This window comes from Leuciscus leuciscus, assembly GCF_965113295.1.
Source record: "Leuciscus leuciscus genome assembly, chromosome: 3".
Classification (NCBI taxonomy): domain Eukaryota; kingdom Metazoa; phylum Chordata; class Actinopteri; order Cypriniformes; family Leuciscidae; genus Leuciscus; species Leuciscus leuciscus.
Genome location: NC_138727.1, coordinates 54,292,739 through 54,306,205, shown reverse-complemented (window position 1 = coordinate 54,306,205; position 13,467 = coordinate 54,292,739). Strand labels below are relative to the sequence as shown.

The window sequence follows — 13,467 nt, the reverse complement described above, 5'->3', positions numbered from 1 at the left end:
TCACCCCAGCTAGAAATGTTATTGGACATGGACTCCAACATCGCTCAGACGTCAAATTTTGGTTGAAAATGAAAATTGGGTTGACGTCTAAACATCTTATGTCAGGCTCCAACTTCATTAAACAACTCCACAAACAGCATTATCAGCTTCACTTATTACTAACCAGACTTTATTTCTGTCACACGTGTACAAAATACTTTATTGAGATTAACAGAGGTTTAGATGTTGATGATTTATTGAAATTGAGTTTCCCTTTCGTGGTCACTACGAGTTATGTCAGTGACGACGAATGGGGTTTCGTTTAGAAAGCCTATCACCTTCGAGTATATAAAACGAGCCAATGGCAATGAAATGCCATGGGGCTGCGGAATTTGCATAGCGTAACTCCGCCCCACCTCGTGGGTATAAAAGGAAGTACGCCGGCAACATGCAGATATGTTTTTGCTTCGAAGCCAAGTATTCACTTAACTCCACAAGCCAAATCTGAGATTCATCTCTACACTCTTCGAGACGAACTTCTCTCCAGGTGTTAGTGTGACAGCGAGTTCCAGCGAGTGCACATTCCCTGCTGATCTGTGCAGTAATCTGCCAGTGTTTGTGTGTTCATCTCCCTGGTCGCTTCAACACTCTGCGGAGACTTCTCCTTTCTAAAAGAGAATTGCACGCGGCACGTCTTTTTAAAGATGCCTCGCCTGTGCACTTCTGGTTGCGGTTACGTTGTGTCTGATTCTGATGGGCACATTCGCTGTCTTGCGTGTCTGGGCGTTGATCACGCTAAGGCAGCATTTGTGGATGAATCATGTTCCTATTGCGGCAACTAGGGATGGGACGAAATATCGTTTGACAAAATATCGCGATACAAAACGTGACGAAACGCATCGAGGTCGAAAAAAATGGATCGCGAAATAAAGATAGATCCCAGCTAGCAAAAATTGTGCGGGCCGAAAGCGGCCCGATTAAGGCTAAAACAATCGGCCAATCCTCGGCATGAATCTAGGTCCGATTGCTCTGCGAGCGCTCGGTTTTAACGCGGCCCGATTAAGGCTAAAGACACTCGGCCGAGCGCTCGGTTTTAACGCGGCCCGATTAAGGCTAAAGACACTCGGCCGAGCGCTCGGTTTTAACGCGGCCCGATTGCGGAAACCCGAGTGAGAGGACGTATAGCTCGCCTCCAATCCCGTTCCTTATTTGGGCTTATTTGAACTTTGATTTCCATTCATATCAGGTTAATACTAAAATTGCTTAGCAGCCGTTATTTATGCAGCCGTTATTTATGCAAGATAAACAAAGTAAAACAGCACAAGGAAGACAGGTTTCATGTTTAATGCATTTTTTATTGGACCACACTACAAAAATAGGATAAACACACTTTTTAATAACAGATTTGAATAGAATAGAAATAATATCACAGCATTAATGTAGAATCAAGGAGTTCAAATACCATTTTCCAATATCAACATTTTTAACTTTGAAACATTTAATTCTGTCCCACTGCATTTGAGTTGTCTACGCACACACACTTTTTAATAACAGATTTGAATTGAAAAGAATAGAACAGAATAGAATAGAAATATCACAGCATTAATGTAGAATCAAGGAGTTCAAATACCATTTTCCAATATCAACATTTTCACTTTGAAACATTTAATTCTGGCCCACTGCGTTTTTGAGTAGTCTACGCACACACTTTTTAATAACAGATTTGAATTGAAAAGAATAGAATAGAAATAATATCACAGCATTAATGTAGAATCAAGGAGTTCAAATACCATTTTCCAATATCAACATTTTTAACTTTGAAACATTTAATTCTGGCCCACCGCGATATTTGAGTTGTCTACGTTGTCTGCCTGTTCGCCCTCTGGCTTCGGCCAGCATCCCTATCAGAGGCTAACCACAGACACCTGGTGATGAGCAGCTCTGTTTCCTCTTCTGTAGAATCTTTGGTCAGGGCATTCCGGCGGACTGCATCTGAGAAAAACACAAGATAGAAGAGGGCAGCATGACCACGTGATGTTACTCAGCAACCACCAAAACTTAATTTGGATGCAGGGCTCTACACTTACATTTCTTTTTAATTTAAAAAGTTTAGGAGCACAGTCAAAAATTTAGGAGCACCTTCTGATCAATGACAAATTAACCTACCCATTAAAAGGCGGTATTTGATAAAATGACTTGCCGGGGCATTTTTTTTTTTTAAAAGCGCATATTCTTAACTAAATCACAGCCTTTGTGATTTCATGATAGCACTATGCTATATTATGATTGTAAATGGTTTTAAATAGATCGCGTAGCCTTAGAAAACGGTGTAATAATGTTATTCATGGATTCTCGTCTGTGGAATGCGCCACTTCCGGTATTTTGCCGGTTACTCAACACGGGTAAATTGCTATTGAGGATTTTTTTTAATCGAGTGCTCGACTTTAATCGAGGAATCGTTGCAGCTCTAGTTTCAATGGAGGGTGCACCCATAGAACCTGATCAGGTCAGTCGCACTGGTGCTCCTAAATACTTTGTCACCGTCACAGCCAGTAAATAAATAAATAAATAGGTTGCACTGTAGAGCCCTGGGATGTCACCACAGTGCAGTTATCCAGCACTGACACTCACCCAGAACCACACTTTTAATGAGTCTCGCCAGCGAAGTGTTCATTGCTCTTTTCAGGACCTGCCCCACAGTGTCTTTAAGAGTCATGCCTCCGACCATTCCAAGGAGAACAGTCTGAAACAAAGACATGTAACTCGTTAGTTATTTAAGGAATATAGCATGAGTGAGAGTGGGGACTGACTTTTAGGAATGATCTGATTAATGCATAATTTAACTCACCAAATTCTTCTTCTCCTCTGGATTCTTTAACGTCTCCTCCAAACATTGTAGCTCCTCAATAGTTGAAAGTAGGAGCCCAAAATGTGTTGGGTCTGGCGTGAAGTCTGGAACTGCTGGAGATTTTTTGGAGCTGCATCAGGATGAGCAACTGCTGCTCTCTGATAGAATCAAGCTGGATGAGGATCTCCTTAGCAATTGCTGTAAGACACAAGAAAAAGCAGGCATAACAGATTAGTAGCAAAACATTGTACGTAGATATGTCAGAGTAAACCGAGAGAGTTCACTTTGTAGAATTCCTACCTGTAGGCACAGCCTCCTGAGAAGACCTGTCTTTTGTGTCTTCCATGGTGTTGCTTTCCATGGTTGTGTTGACATTTCTGCCTTTATAACTGAGGGGATTATAATCAGAGGAAGGTTAAGTTTAAAATAAAAATGTTGAATGTAATATATTTTTCTCCTGGTCCTTATTTTAAATAGGTCATAAAAAATATCAATATTATCGACTGATATGAAACGCTTACATCATGATACAGTTCAGTCATATCGCCCAGCCCTAGGGTAGCTAATACACTTTTCAAACCTGTCTGTACAGACCGCATTTAGCCAAAGGTAATGTTGATGTTAGCTATAAAGTGCGATTTCAGTTTGCGCCATAAAAGTACAACTAGAGGCCAATTCACACCGCAGACAAACGCCAGCAAACACCAACAAAAAAAAGTCACCAACAAAAGTTGGTTGTTGTATTCAGAATGTTATGCAAAATAAGTGTCATGTTCACACTGCCCCAACAGAAACCGACAAACTCAAGCACCCACGGAAAAACACGAGATATTCATTCATTTTAACCAATACAAGTAAAAGATTGCAGCTTTCAGACACAACTTTCTTCTCGTTTTATATTGTTAAATGTCGAGAGTGCATCTGTTACAGGCCCCTGTGCAAAAGGCCATTAAATGCACTTCACGACGTCATACACAGCGTTCACAAAATGGCGGACGGTCTGCACATAGATCTTCACAACCCAGAACATTAATACACAAAATATTTGCAGCATGAACATATGTTGTATCATACCTGTAAAACCAGGAGCAAACGTGTCAGCGTAATCATAATCCCCAGCAACTGTGAGGTCGCCGGCGCAGGCGCAGGCGCAGCTGCTCCTCTACCGTTATAAGAGTCCTGAGTTCATTTTCATAATAAGAGTCCCGATCTCACTCAGCAACAGACATGACCCAGCTTTCAGCAGACCAAAGTCCCACATCATTCCTCTATTTACATAAGTAAAATAAATATTTTCTTACAGGATCAAAATGTGCACATACTTTAGGACAAAACGTGTTTGTTGGCGTTTGTCTGTGCGGTATGAATTGGCCTTAAGCCAGCTAACATTTGTTCCACTTTATTTTCTTCCACAGATCAAAGACTGTGCTCGTAAATATTATTCACGTAAATTGCATTCAATAAAAATGGTGTCTAGCCTAGCAACTAATTCTTTGCCAACTAGCAGAACGAAAATATGAGCTGCTAGCGCAAAAACAGCGCAGCTAACGTTAGTCAATGTTAGCTTCGTTAACTTCGCGCCATAAGAGCTTTCATATTACCCCCATTTGCACTACTTTACTCAGACAAAAATGTTATATTGTTGTCCTAATTAATAGAATTCGAGTTCTGAATTCTTTCTTTTCGTTTCATCTAGGGAAGCACTGTCAAATGAACATGAACAAAGTTTAAACGGATCGATAATAATCAACATTTAATCAGCAACAGTTCGAAATATGTAGGTCGACGTAACTCGATTGAAACTATGCTCGGCGTGAAATGTTGATGCTTTTTAAGGAAATTGAACACAACTTACCTCAAGTTCACTGTAATGACGCAGGATCGAAAAGGGATGATTTTAAGTCAGGCGTTGAGTTTTATCTCACCGAAAGTTGTGCACACGTCTTGCGTGCTGACGCTCGCTGCAGCAACTGTTGAAATCGGCTTCATACCGGTAAACGCATCTGAGCCGAGCGCCCAGAGTTTAACCGTCACTGCTGGTAAACATTTGAAATAGCCAGTAAAATGAATTTTAGACTCAGTGTTAATTTTAGACTACCCAACTACTCAGCCGATGCGCGACTGCAATCACCGTGACTGTGCGAGTGATGTCGAGCGCCCATGCATTTTTAAAATACACGTAAAGAATCTTCATGACAACTAAATATTTTTGCTATGGTTATAAATATTAAAAATTGCTCTGTGCAAAATGACTCTATTATTATTATTATTTACCGCATATATTTTGTTTTGGACAACGACATTCGACGAGTATAACATACTAAGATACAGTCAGGAATTTACGTCAATTTTAAAATAATTTTTATGTTAATTATTGCTACATTAAAACCATCCTTGATTTAACCTAAGCCGAGTCATTTCCAGAAGTGGTCCAGATCATACAGCAGAGCCGACCAGTTACGGTGAACTTGAATCGGCCCAGTGCTTTACAGCCGTAACAAAAATGCATGTGCCAGAGCGAGCTGCGGGCCACAATCGGCCCGGTTAACACACGCCGATGCCGAGTCTGAGCCGCAGGCGCCGCGGGGCAGCCGAGCTCGGGCCGATTATACATGCTATCTGGGATGGCACTGCTGCATGATTTGCGTAGTATATAAATAATTTAGTGTATTATATGTGTGTGTATGTATATGGGGCAGACATACAGTTGGTGGCAGGCTGGCAGCACCATCTGCTGATCAAGCAGGGTAAAACTAAATGAAAAAAAAAATTATATCCGGGGAACGGTGCGGTACGTCGTCACGTCAAGACAGCGGTTTGTTTCTCACAGTAAACTGCCATGCAGGCTAGAATTGCGAAACATTATTGGATAATTCTTATAATTTACATTTCTCTGGGCCAATCGGAATCTTAGCACTTTTTCTCTTGGCCAATCGGAATCTTAGCACTTGCGTCATAATCTTGAAGCACACACACATACCGTGCGAGTCTAATGGAAACTCACGCATGAATTTTCCTGCATTGAACTTGTTTTAGCGCCCGCCAAAGTGAATTTTTGTCCCGCCAAAGTCTTATTTGATCGGTGAGTAATGTAGATGAACGGATGCGTTTGTGACAGGGCGCATGTTTTAACTAAAAGAACGACCAGAGAGAGAGAGAGCCGGTCGCGCGCGCGCGCACTCTCTGTGTAAACGACTTCACCGTCTCCAAACTAGGCGCTGTGTTGCTCTCTCTCCCTCGCACATATTAATCAAAATAAATCGACACGGTGGTAAAAGGTCGGAAGACCAAAGTTTCGTGTGGAGCATTCGGATATTTTTTTTCCCTGAATTATACTGCTGGGTGTGAATTGTGCTAAATAAGTTTCCTTATCTTCTCTGAAAAGCGTTCCGGACATTCAGCTGACATAAAACAACACTTTAATTAAACGAAATAAAACTATACTGTGATGAAATGTTTTCTATGTTGACAACTTGACACAAATCTTGGATGTCCATGTCCTAACTGCTGGGATAATCACACAACGCGCACGACACGTCCAATTCGCGAACTAATAATGACTCATTTGAACCGATTCATTTTAATGAATCGTTAAAACAACTGATCTTTCCAACAGTGAACTCAGGAGACGTCTGAATCGGTGTATAACTAATCAGTAACACTTTACAATAAGGTTCTATTTATTACATACATTATATAAAAAGTACAGTTTGCTAACTCAAGCTTAAACTTTAAAATAAATAAAACCACTTTTTTTTAAAAGCATTTTAAACATTTTTCCACACAGTGCTATCAAGAATCGATAAGAGAATCATTAAAGAATTGGATCGATAATCAGAATCGTCAGTGGCATTATTATTGATAAAATCTTATCAAATCCCATCCCTATGTGAAGACAGTAAAATTATAATCAAACATTAAAGAACATACATAAATAAAAAGATGCTAACATGAGGTCTTATTGTGTCACTGTCAGTCTTGTTACATCTGTGCAAAACTAGGGTATGCAGATTAATTATTATTATTATACATCATTCATCAGCATGCATTGATTAATCCCATGGCATGTATAAAAAAAAAAAGTTAGTCTGCACTACCTTTTTTTTTCTTTTTTGATATCGTATCGTGACGTATCGTATCGTGACCCTGGCATATCGAGGTGCATCGTATCGTGAGTTTAAGTGTATCGTCCCATCCCTAGCGGCAACATGACCATCACGCTGTTGCGGTCGAGACTCGATCTCGTTAGAGGGAGAGTCCCCTCATCTACTATCTATAAGCTCCACGAGAGCTGGTACTTCGGCTGGTGGCCAGGGTGACCTGAGGGTGACGGTGTGGAACAAAGTGCCGACCATTCCTCGCTCCACAGCCCCCTCTCTCACAGCGCAACCCGAGAGCGTCCTGATTGATCCCTCCTGATTGGGTCTCTTTCGGCGCTCCAGATGATGATACAATGTCAATCGCTGCATCACAAGGTGGGCAGGAGTCATCGGGAGATGACGATTCGGCTGTGCTGCCGGCCATGCTTTCCCGGGCAGCCGCGGCCATTGGGCTCGAGTGGTCCCCGCCACCCGACCCTGTGTGCTCGTGGCTGGACGATTGGTTTTTGGGTGCTGCCGCTGACTCCCGTCAGCGTCCAACCCCAATGCCTTTCTTCCCGGATGTGCATGAGGAGGTCACGAGGTCCTGGAAGGCACCCCTGTCTTCCAGTGATCGTTCGGCGACCTCCTCCGCCTTGCCTCCTCTCGATCAGGCGGCTGCTAAAGTGTACACTGGGATTCCCCAGGTTGAACGCTCTGTTGCGATGCAACTGTGTCCGCAGAGTGCTTCTTCCCGTGGTGACCCAAAGCACCCCTCCAAGGCCTGTAGGTTCTCCTCCACTCTCGTGGCGAAGGCCTACAGAGCTGCGGGGCAGGCGGCCTCCTCACTGCATGCCATGGCCACTCTGCAGGTCTACCAGGCCCAGATGCTCAGGGACATGCATGAGGGGAGGACTGACCCAGGGCTCTTTGATGAGCTGTGTGCCGCCACCGACCTTGCTCTCCGAGCGACAAAGGTGACAGCACGCTTCCTGGGTCAGGTGATGTCCACGTGTGGTCTAGGAGCGACACCTGTGGCTAAACCTGGCTAATATGCGGGAGGCCGAGCGAACCCGTTTCCTCGACACCCCCATATCCCAGGCTGGCCTCTTCGGCGGAGCAGTCGAGGATTTTGCCCAGCAGTTCTCGACTGCCCAGAAGCAGACTGAGGCTCTCAAACATGTCCTGCCCCGACGGCCCGCTGCTGCCTCCACCCAGCCACTCAGTGGCCCTCATTTATCATTCTTGCGTAGAAACGGGCGTATATGTTGGCGTAAGATTATGCTTACACTCCTCTCACCGCCTGATTTATGAAGCTGTGCGTACGTTTGAAATCCAGTTGTACGCAATACCTGCCCTTGATAAATGTCGCGGCTGAAAACGATCGTCATTAGAATAACACGCCCCTATATATTCAAGTCTCCGCTTTCCCCACGCCCTCATTTTAGTCCATGGACACACGGAAGACGGCAAAGAAGAGAAACTTCTCCGACGTGGAGATCGAGACCATCACCAGGGAAGTGAAAAGAAACAAAATTGATTTCTAGATTTTTATTATTAATGACACTTATTGTTATTTAGAAGAAGAATGTCGATATTATTATTATTATTTAAGAATGTCATTTTTATTAATTTGTCAGTCTGAATTATTTTTTGGTCATTGAAAGCCTTTCATTAGGCCGGTGACACTGGCTGCGTGGCGTGAGCGTGGCGTGTCAGCTGCGTGGCGTTTTCTCTGTCTCTGCACACCAGAAGCGTGTCTGACGCGGCGCTGCTGCTGCTATAGGTAACATATGATAAGCCTCATTGGTGATATATTTGACATATGGGGAGAGAGTTGTGGAAGGCCTATACTTCATGTTAAACATAAATATAGCAGCAAAGACAACGTCGGCAGTACTGACACAAAATAGGCTACAGAATATTTCGTTCTGTACTGACAGGTGCAGTATTTGAAAATCGATATTTTTTTAATTACATTTATATCTGCATTTATGTCAAAACCTAGAGACTTTCAAACATCAAAATGTTATTTATTTATGTATTCGTGTCAAAATGACACTTTTCCTATTCTATTTTGCCTGGAAACGCAAAATAGGCGTCGGTTCTATTTCTAGCATGCACGTGTTTTTCCGCGCGGCTCGGGCCGTGCCTGAGACACGCGTGTCACGCAGGCAGTGTGCAAGCTCTAACCTGTTAACATGGGAGCCGAAATAAAAACGGACACGCCTTACTGAACCCAGTCCGTGCGCACCTGCCGTACCCTGAAACGTCAGGTAAAGCGCACAGGCTCGCAACTGAAGGAATACATGCCTACAAATCAAATGCTTTGGTAAAGTAACACAAATTAAACATTGAAGTCCATGTTGCACAAAAATAAACACTGAAGTTTATAATTACTATGTTGTTGTTTTTTTTTACAGTGGGTCATAATATATCATATCTTTTAGTTTGTCAGTGCGTTTTGTGGTGTTAGGAATTGTTTTTCTGCGCATTTCCGCACTAACTCAAAACGTGCGTACATGTACACCACCTCCTGAGCTGGCGTAGGATTTGAGCGTGCCGTACGCCAACGTCCATATCGATAAATCTCAAAGTCACCGTGGTTTTGGGTGTACGCCAGGTGTACGCTGGAAATTTGGTGTACGCACTTCTGATAAATGAGAGCCAGTCTGTTCCCACGATGAGCAGCACCCTATATCGGTTAAAGAAAGAACTGACACACCCATCTGTGAGCACACAGAGTTCTCGGATGACAGTGCACTCGCAGGATTGGTTTGCAGTGATCGACCTGAAAGGCCGCATACTTCCATGTCTCCATTCTTCCTCGACACAGACCGTTCCTACGGTTTGTTTTCGAGGGGCAGGCATACCAGGACGCGGTTCTCCCATTCGGGCTAGCCCTGTCTCCTCGTGTCTTCACGAAAGTCGTCGAGGCAGCCCTTGTTCCTCTACGGGAACACGGGGTTCGCATCCTGAACTATCTCGACGACTGGCTGATCCTAGCTCACTCTCGAGACCAGGTTTGCGAACACAGGGACCACTGAAACTGTTTCAGAGGCTCCTGGGGCATATAGCAGCCGCAGTAACACCACTCGGATTGCTTCATATGAGACCGCTTCAGCTTTGGCTTTGCGATCGAGTCCCGAGGTGGGCATGGCAACATGGCACGCTCAGAGTCCCACTGACTCGGACCTGCCGTCAGACCTTCACCCCGGAGTGCCCTTAGAACGAGTTTCCAGGCATGTTGTTGTATCAACAGATGCCTCCACCACGGGCTGGGGCGCCATGTGCAATGGACATGCTGCCGTGGGCTCCTGGACAGGACCCCAGCGCCTTTGGCATGTCATTTGCCTCGAGTTGCTGGCTGTACGTCTCACCCTGCACCGCTTCCGTGCGTTGCTCAGGGGTCAGCACGTTCTAGTCCGATCAGACAATACCGCGACAGTAGCGTACATAAACCGACAAGGTGGTATGTGCTCCCAATCGTATGTTGCAACTCGCCTGCCAGCTCCTCATATGGAGTCAGAAGCATCTGAGGAAGGACCTCCTTTCTCAGGGACGGGGCACCCTTGTCCCGATCTTTGGAACCTCCATGTGTGGCTCCTGGACGGGACGAGGCAGGTTCGAGTACCCTACCACCAGCGGTGGTGGCTACCATCACTTCCGCTAGAGCATCGTCCACGAGACATGCCTATGCGTTGAAGTGGAACCTCTTCGTCAACTGGTGTTCTTCCCGACGTGAAGAACCCATGAAATGCCCGATCAGTGTCATGCTTTCCTTCCTGCAAGAAGGGTTGGAGCAAAGGCTGTCTCCCTCCACCCTAAAAGTGTACGTTGCCGCACATCACGATGCAGTTGAAGTTAAGTCTCCTGGAAAGCAGAGGTTAGTCTCTGGGACGACCTGATCATCAGGTTCCTGAGGGGAGCGAGGAGACTGAATCCTCCTCGCCCTCCTCTCGTTCCCTCTTGGGACCTCTCAGTGGTACTAACTGCCCTGCAGAGTGCTCCCTTTGAGCCTCTGCAATCAGTGGAGCTTAAGTTCCTGTCAATTAAGACAGCCCTCCTGGTTGCAATGGCCTCCATCAAGAGGCTAAGGGATCCTGCAAGCATTTTCGGTTGACGAAGCGTGCCTCGAATTCGGGCCGGCTAACTCTCACGTGATCCTGAGACCCCGGCCTGGATATGTGCCCAAGGTTCCCACCACTCCCTTTCGAGACCAGTTGATGAACCTGCAAGTGCTGCCCTCGGAGGAGGCAGACCCAGCCTTGGCACTGCTCTGTCCAGTACACGCCCTCCGTGCTTACGTAGACAGAACGCAGTGTTTCAGGACCTCAGACCAGTTCTTTGTCTGTTATGGTGGGAAACTGAAGGGAAAGGCTATCTCCAAGCACAGGTTGTCTCACTGGATAGTGGACGCCATTGCTTTGGCATACCAGCAGCTAGGTCGACCGTGCCTCCTTGGTGTGAAGGCCAACTCCACTCGGCGTGTGGCCTCCTCTTGGGCTCTAGCGCATGGCGCCTCGCTAACAGACCTAACACATCTAACACATTCGCGAGATTCTACAATCTCAGAGTGGAGCCAGTTTCTTCGCATGTACTCGGTTCAACTAGCCGGTACTAGATTCTGCTCAGGTGTCTTCGCTTGCTCGCCATTCCTCTCCACGGACGGGATACGTGTGATATTCTCCTCAGGGGAGCCTCCCCGCAGGCCCGGAGTTCCTCCAGCACTGTCGACGTCAACGCCAGAGTTATGCCACCTGCAGCTTTCGCGCTTGGCTAGGTGCCTCCATGTACATGGTTCCCCCTCTGGGCGACCCCCACATGTGTATTTCCACTGTAAGCCTCTCTGAGCATGTGTCTGTCCCTCGGAAAGCCACCTTGCCACCCCTGGGGTTGAAATATTCCACCTGCGGCTGGATACCCCAGTGATACTCCATATACAGCCCCTCCGGGTCATATGTGTATTCTAAGTCCCCCCCTTCGGGCTGGGCATGATTGCATATTTCCGCTGAGATATGCTTCCCAGTGTACCTTGGTATTCCTGTGTTAAGTAGGAGTCCTTCGTCCATGCTAGTCTCACAACAGGGAGCTCAGACTTATGCAGGGCACTGGAAGACAGCCGAGGTGGCGTGATTAGACTGGGAACCCCATTCGTCGTCACTGAGGTAACTCGTAGTGACCACGAAAGGGAACGTCTCGATTACGTATGAAACCCTCGTCCCCTTTGTAGGGAAACGGAGACGTTACGTCTCCCTGCCACTTCCGCTGTACCGCTGAAACGCCTGAGTTAAGTCTCGGCTCCTCAGCGAAGACATATCTGCATGTTGCCGGCGTACTTCCTTATATACCCACGAGGTGGGGCGGAGTTACGCTATGCAAATTGCTCGTTTTATATACTAAGCGAAACCCCATTCGTCGTCACTGACGTAACATCTCCGTTCCCTACTCAGGGAACGAGGGTTACATACGTAACTGAGACGTTAGTTTGTTTGCTTTAGTTGGCAGTTTGACTCCTAATGTTCTAATGTTTTTCTCTGTCTGCTGTAACTGTTTGTTATGGCAAAAACAGTAAGAGAAAATATGATCAAATGATGTCAGCTACTTGATGACGACAACGATTTTTACAACGATTTATTTTTACAGCATGACACTCGACTGTATAAATAAGAAAATCTGTATAATAAAAAATTATAATTATAATATATATATATATATATTATATAAGTTTCACTTAGACACACTCAAAACTCAAGAATCAGCACATGAATCTCAAAAACGGTGACATGCTTCATGCCGCAATGCATTCTGGGAGCCACTGATGAGTTTTGTATGATGCACCCAGAATGCATTGCAGCATATCACCATTATTGAGATTCACGTGCTGATTCTTGAGGTTGGCGTATATCTCAATCAAATAGTTTAAAACATAATGTTCTCATACTTAGTTTTTTATATTAAATACTTCAGATTTTCAGGCCACTACATTGATAATATCTTTATTGTCAACAAGTAGCCTTCATACTTGATCACATTTGCTCTTGCTATGACAAACTTTTATAGCAGCCAGTGAAAAACTAAAATCAAAAAGTCAAGGCAAAAGAGTCCAACTAAAGCAAACACTGCCTCCATAATGACCAGACCAAACCAAACTATTACTTTCAAACAAACTCTAGGTTCAGTCCTGAGTCTGCTGGGAAACATCCCGCTAAAACTTTAGAATTTTAGGGGATAATGTTCTATTAATGTTATCACTAAACATGTTTAATATGTTTTTAGAGAGAGTTATCCTACCTTTTAGGTGAACATTCTGGTAACAAAAATAAAATTAGCTACAGAAAACAATACAAGAACATAAGATAATGCTCTCAAAACATTCATAGAACAATAACTCTTGCTGGGATGAGCTCATATTGTGGCCATAGTTTGTGCACAGTGCTCAACCTAACCGCTGTAAGGTTACACTTTTAGATCACTGTGAACTCACATTGCTGACGGTGTGACCACATGGTGACATCACTGTGAGATCAACGTGTTGACTGTTGTATGTTTGCTTCATGA

At 44.8% G+C, this 13,467-nt stretch overlaps 1 protein-coding gene and 1 long non-coding RNA gene across 5 annotated transcripts in view; one reads left to right on the top strand and one right to left on the bottom strand.

Moving 5' to 3' along the window:
- Positions 1–13,467, top strand: part of LOC309493814 (complement C3-like) — a 32,503-nt gene that overhangs the window by 290 nt on the left and 18,746 nt on the right. The gene's annotated exons all lie outside the window — the stretch shown is intronic.
- On the bottom strand, positions 1,314–5,301 carry LOC309495184. 4 transcript variants are annotated; one of them, XR_014204585.1, is made up of 4 exons: positions 3,128–3,372; positions 2,828–3,025; positions 2,611–2,722; positions 1,314–1,971 (listed from the first exon to the last, which is right to left on the bottom strand). It is a non-coding gene; the product is annotated as an uncharacterized lncRNA (long non-coding RNA). The 4 variants fall into 4 exon arrangements; XR_014204583.1 differs by lacking the exon at positions 1,314–1,971 and adding an exon at positions 4,683–5,301 and having other exon boundaries at positions 2,423–2,722; positions 3,128–3,216; XR_014204584.1 differs by lacking the exon at positions 1,314–1,971 and adding an exon at positions 3,902–4,004 and having other exon boundaries at positions 2,423–2,722; positions 3,128–3,216.